The sequence below is a fragment of the Echinops telfairi genome, unplaced genomic scaffold (genome assembly GCF_000313985.2).
Source record: "Echinops telfairi isolate 266 unplaced genomic scaffold, ASM31398v2 ScPeMD7_3533;HRSCAF=4204_0, whole genome shotgun sequence".
Taxonomy (NCBI): Eukaryota; Metazoa; Chordata; class Mammalia; order Afrosoricida; family Tenrecidae; genus Echinops; species Echinops telfairi.
In genome coordinates this window covers 68,710,410-68,715,743 of record NW_022107431.1, presented here as the reverse complement: position 1 = coordinate 68,715,743, position 5,334 = coordinate 68,710,410, and positions in this window count along the sequence as shown.

Here is a 5,334-nt window from a genome sequence, read left to right as displayed (position 1 = left end):
CTATGAGTCAGCATCATTTGATGGCAGATACTTGGATGTTTTGTTTTTTACAAAACTGGTTTTCCCCCCCATTATTTTCCCTAAAATTGGATATCACACCTGAAGGAAACTTGTACCTTATTCACTTCTCTGGCCTTATTTCCTCTAATTTCCTTCTCACTTGCCTGTCCAGGCCATTCACAAAATAGCTCCATGTTGGTGTGAAGTGCTTTATCGCTTAAGTTTGTTTTAGAGTAAGATGATTTGACATACATGGCAAAGGTTTCCATACTCTTGAGACTACTGAGAACTCCAGAAAAAGCGGTGCCTTAAGATGGATTTTCTAGAGAAGCAAAACCAGAGACAGATATATTTGTACAAGGGGGTACCCCCCCCCAGAAAAAAACACACCCAGATAATAGCTCCACTAGGCTGAGCTTTCATAATATGCATTTTCCCCACTGTGTGAGCATTCAGAAACTCACTCTGAATTAGTGCACCCAGTGCCATTGCCTGGTGAGGTTCTCTCTGGTCACAGTGATATTTTCCGTGAAAGCAGTTTCACTCAAACCTAGTTTTTAGTGATGATAGATTGAAGAAAATCGTGTGCGGCTGTGAAGTTTGCCACAGAAACCATGGCGATGTTGCACACAGCTTACAAGGACAGTGCTTTGGGAAAACTCAAGTGTACAAGTGGTTTTCTCCTTTCACAAAAGGTGAAATGTCAATTGATGACAAATCTCATTCTGGGCATCCATAAACTTACTGAATGGACAAAAATGTTTACAAAATCCATGCACTTGGGTTCAATGTCTGATGATGGAACACTGAATAGATGGGGAAGTTATCTGGACCATCTTGAAGAAGCTTAGTTCAGAGAATTTTAACAGAAGATCTGGGCTGAGTAGGGTCTCCGTAAAGTTTGTGCCTCAGGTTCTGACTGACCAGGAAAAAAGGTGTCAATTAAAACATGTCATGCTTTGAATGAACAGCTCCAAAGTGATCCAGACATTTTTGGAACATCATTACTGATGAGGAAACATGGAACTATTCTTACGACCCTAAAGCAAACATCAATCAAGCCAGTGGAAGATACCATCTTCACTTTGCTCAAAAAATCTTGTCAAGTGGAATAAAGATAAAGACAATGCTCATTTATATTTTTGATGTGAGGTGGATAGTACATTAGGAGTTTGTTCTGCCAGGTCAGACTGTTCATCAAGCTTTCTATTTATAGTGCTGAGAAGATTGCACAATGGTGTGAGAATCAAAAAGACCTGATTTGTGGCAGATGAGGGACTGGTTTTGCCAGCATAACAATTCACCTGCTCATGCAGCCATCTTGGTGCACCAGTTTTGGCAAAAACAGCAATCCTATTTTACCCCATGCACCTTTACCCCACTCACCTGACTTCAGTCCATGCGGCTTCTTTTTGTTTCCACAAATGAAGAGGGACATAAAAGGACAGCAATTAGACAATGTGAAGAGGTGAAGCAAAAGCGAGGGAGGTGCTTTCAGCCATCTGGACAGATGAGTTCTAACAATGTTTACAAGAGTGAAATAGCAGATTTTACAAATGTAGTAAGTGTAATGGCGAGTATTTTAAAGATGATAAGGTTATTTTGTAAAAATATTTAAATACATAGCTTTGAAAAAATATTCTGGTTATTATAGGAGGGGGAACACCCCTCATATATAAATAGAGAAATTTACATCCAGAAGATAACTCACTGAATTGTAGAAGTGGGCAAGTTTAAGTTAGGCAGGTTCCAAGCCCATGGTCCAGATGTGAGGCTTCTCTTGGCTCATACAGGCAGTAATGAACTCAAATTACACAAGAAGTTCAAGAGTTGGTGACTGCTGAAGAATGAATCCAAGGACAGCCTTGTAGCTGAAGAGACAAATAAATCCAATACCAGCAGTCCAGATGGCAGCTAAATAATCACTTCCAGGTTCAGAAAGTAATATAGCAGTCTACTGGCTCCAGTCCAAAGCACTGGATGTTGATGAACCAGAGGTAAGATTAAGATCCACAAAGGCAAGCAGTCACCAAGGTGTTGAGTTATATTGGAAGCGGTCCACATACCTGAGGAAGCTTTCTTTCTATTGGCTGCATCACAAGGGTGACCTGAATAAGGGAGCTGCATCCTACTTCAATCTTACAATTGACCAGTTGCTGATAGCAGACACCATTATGGAGGTGAGTACATTTTGTTAGGCCACATCATGGGAGATCACTAGCTATTAACTACCAACCTATTGAGAATCCTGACCTAGCTAAATTGACACAAAACCTAAACCAACAGTGCAGACACCAAACTTATATAAGCCCAGTGTCTGTGTGTAACCCCAGAGAAAAAACTTAATTAAGATCAAGGCACATGAAACTGGCACATCATTCAAGGTTATCCTCTATGCGTCGGAAAGGTGTCTCGTATTTAAGTAAAACACACATTCCCATGAATTGCAAATATTTTGCACATGAATTCCTATGATCTCAGCTGGAAATGGCCAAAGGGAAAATGTATTTAATTTCTAACTGTTTAAATGTTGCTGCAAATAATTTGAATTATTTTTCAAGGTTACACATCTTATGAGCAGACTTAATGATACGCTCATTGAGATATTGAGGTAATGTTCATGTTTGTATGTCATTTGAGTGTTAATTTTTCCCCATCAAGTTGATCACGACCCATAATGACCTGACCCTATAGGATAGAGCAGAATGGCCCTGTGGGTTTCAAGACCGTGTCTGTTGAGTGGGAGTAGAGAGTCTGCTCTGGCTTCCTCTGAGGGGCTGACGGTTTTGAGCTGCTAATCTCTTGGTTAGCAGCCCAACACATAACCACTCTATCACCAAGGGCTCTACTTACCCTATGGGAGAGTTTATCAGAGGCTAGCTGGAAGATAATTTATCAAGTTTCAAGATACATTTAATTTTTCTGTTTTATTGCCATCCTCATTATGTAGACTTATTTACTAATTAAAATTTTAATATGCATTTACAAAATATAGCATGTTAGCTTATAAATACTGATGGAACTTCATTTGTTTTTTATTAGACTGCCATCACTATGTTATTCTATGTTATTGGAATGCATTAATCATGAATATATTTCAAACTATAAGCTGAATGATACTGATTTGTTTATTTCATATTATAAATGGAATTTACTTTGATTTGCTTTCTATCATAAAAGTTGTTTTGAATGAAAGTTATAAGTGAAGGTATTTCCAAGAATACACAGAAGGATTTAGGATTGTCCAGGAAAATTATGTCTTGTTTATACAGTCCTAGAAGATTTCACAGAGTACTATACTACATTTCATTCTAAAGAAGTGATATTTAATGTGAGTACTTATTTTTTCACTCTGACATGTCAGCTATTATATGATTTGTGTGTTTGGACATATGAGGCATCAAATAAACATGAAAAACTAGATAACATTAAAATAAAGGCTTAACATTTAAAAGATCAGTTGAAAATGTACGCAACAGCTGATAATGTTTCACTGTTCAGTTAAGCCAAAAGTTGAGTGTGCAGAAATGAATGAAAAGAGGATTCTCAGACTTTGTGGTTGGAAAGAAGAAGATTTGTCTGCTGTTTGTTTGTATTTGTGTGCTTTTAAAGTGTGAAAATGGCCCGGAGTGTTTAGTTATTAGTCTAAAGTTGGCAGTTTCAACCTCCTTAGCATTACTGCAGAAGTTTAGGTCTGGCAATCTGCTTCTGTAAAGGTTTTTGTTGGTGCTGCTGCTGTTGTTGTTAGTTGCCATAGAGTTGTTTCTCATCCAGGTCTACCTTATGCAAAACAGAACGAAACTGGAAACACAGTCTTGGGCCATCCTCACAATCGCCACTAAGATTAAGTCTACTATAGCAGCCACCGGTTCACCCATCTCCTTGAGGGCTTTCTGTTTTGTGTTGGCTGACTCCACCTTTCCAAGCATAATGTACTTCTTCAAGGACTGGTCTCTCCTGATACCATGCCCAAAATATGTAAAAGGAAGTCTCATCAACCTTGCTTCTAAGTTGCACTCTGGCCATCCTTTTTCCAAGACTGTGAGTTGGCACTTTTAGCAGTCTGTTGTATTTGCAACATTCTTCTCCGGCACCACAATTCAAAGGCGTCAAATCAGCTTTGGTATTCCTTATTTAATGTCCAACTTTCACATGCATATGTGGAAATTGAAAATACTATGCTTGGGTTGGGCACAACTTAATACTCAAAGTAATAGTCTTACTGTCCAATATCTAAAGAGATCTTACTGTCCAATATCTAAAGAGATCTTATGCAGCCTATCTGGAAAGATTGCAACCAGCAAAATCCTATGAAGCCATTCTACTGTATAATCATGAGCTCACCAAGGATTAAAATACTTTAAAGGCAAAGAACAACAGCAAACTTTAGGAAAGCTTTTTTCTTCTTCTTTGCTCTAAAATTCCATCTGCACTCCACTGAATTGTGGTTAATTAATAAGGCCTTTCTAGCCAGGATTCCTTACATGATATATTACAGTAGTGAACTTGATATACTGTGGCTGTGGTCCCATTTTGGAGGACACCCCTTACTTTGCTGATGAACAGGAATAAGGAAAGATGACCTCAGTGGAGTGTTTGGCTGAGCACCACCTTTTGTTTCTTGGAGGACATCTTTGAAACAACCCACCTATGCTGCTGTGGAGCAACAGCAATCTAGCTGAGAGGAATTGCTAAAAGGCAGGAGAAGGGTGAGTATGATGGTGGAGCAGGAGGAAGGTACAAGGAAACAGAAAAGATATAAAAAGAAAAGCTATGGATAGAGATATAAACTTAGGAGTATATATATGTAAATACACTAATTCATAAAAATAGAGGTATCAGTGTTTATTCATATAGGTACATAGCAATGCATTGAAGTAATGGACAAACTTTGGGACTCTGCTCAAACCCTGCCTCAAAACAAGGACACTTTTTTCTAACCACCTGTAATTCTGTGATGCACATCCTCCCTGAATTATCACTGAAGACAAAATGGGTGCACAAGCAAATGGGATGAAGAAACTTGATGGTGTCCAGCTATCAAAAGATAGAGCATCTGGGGTCTCAAAGGCTGAAAGTTAAACAAGTGGCCACTAGCAGACAAGCAACAAGCCCACATAGAAGAAGCACACCAGCCAGTGCAGTCATGTGTCCATGGGATCAGTTGACAGGTATCAGAAGACCCAGAGCAAACAAACAAACAAACAAAAACCATATTGTTGAAAATGAGAGAGATTTGAGGAGAGCCCATCTGTAGACAATGGGACATCCCCTCACAGAAGGGTCCCAAGGAAGGGATGAGTCAACCAGGGCACAGCATTGCACCACTGAAAC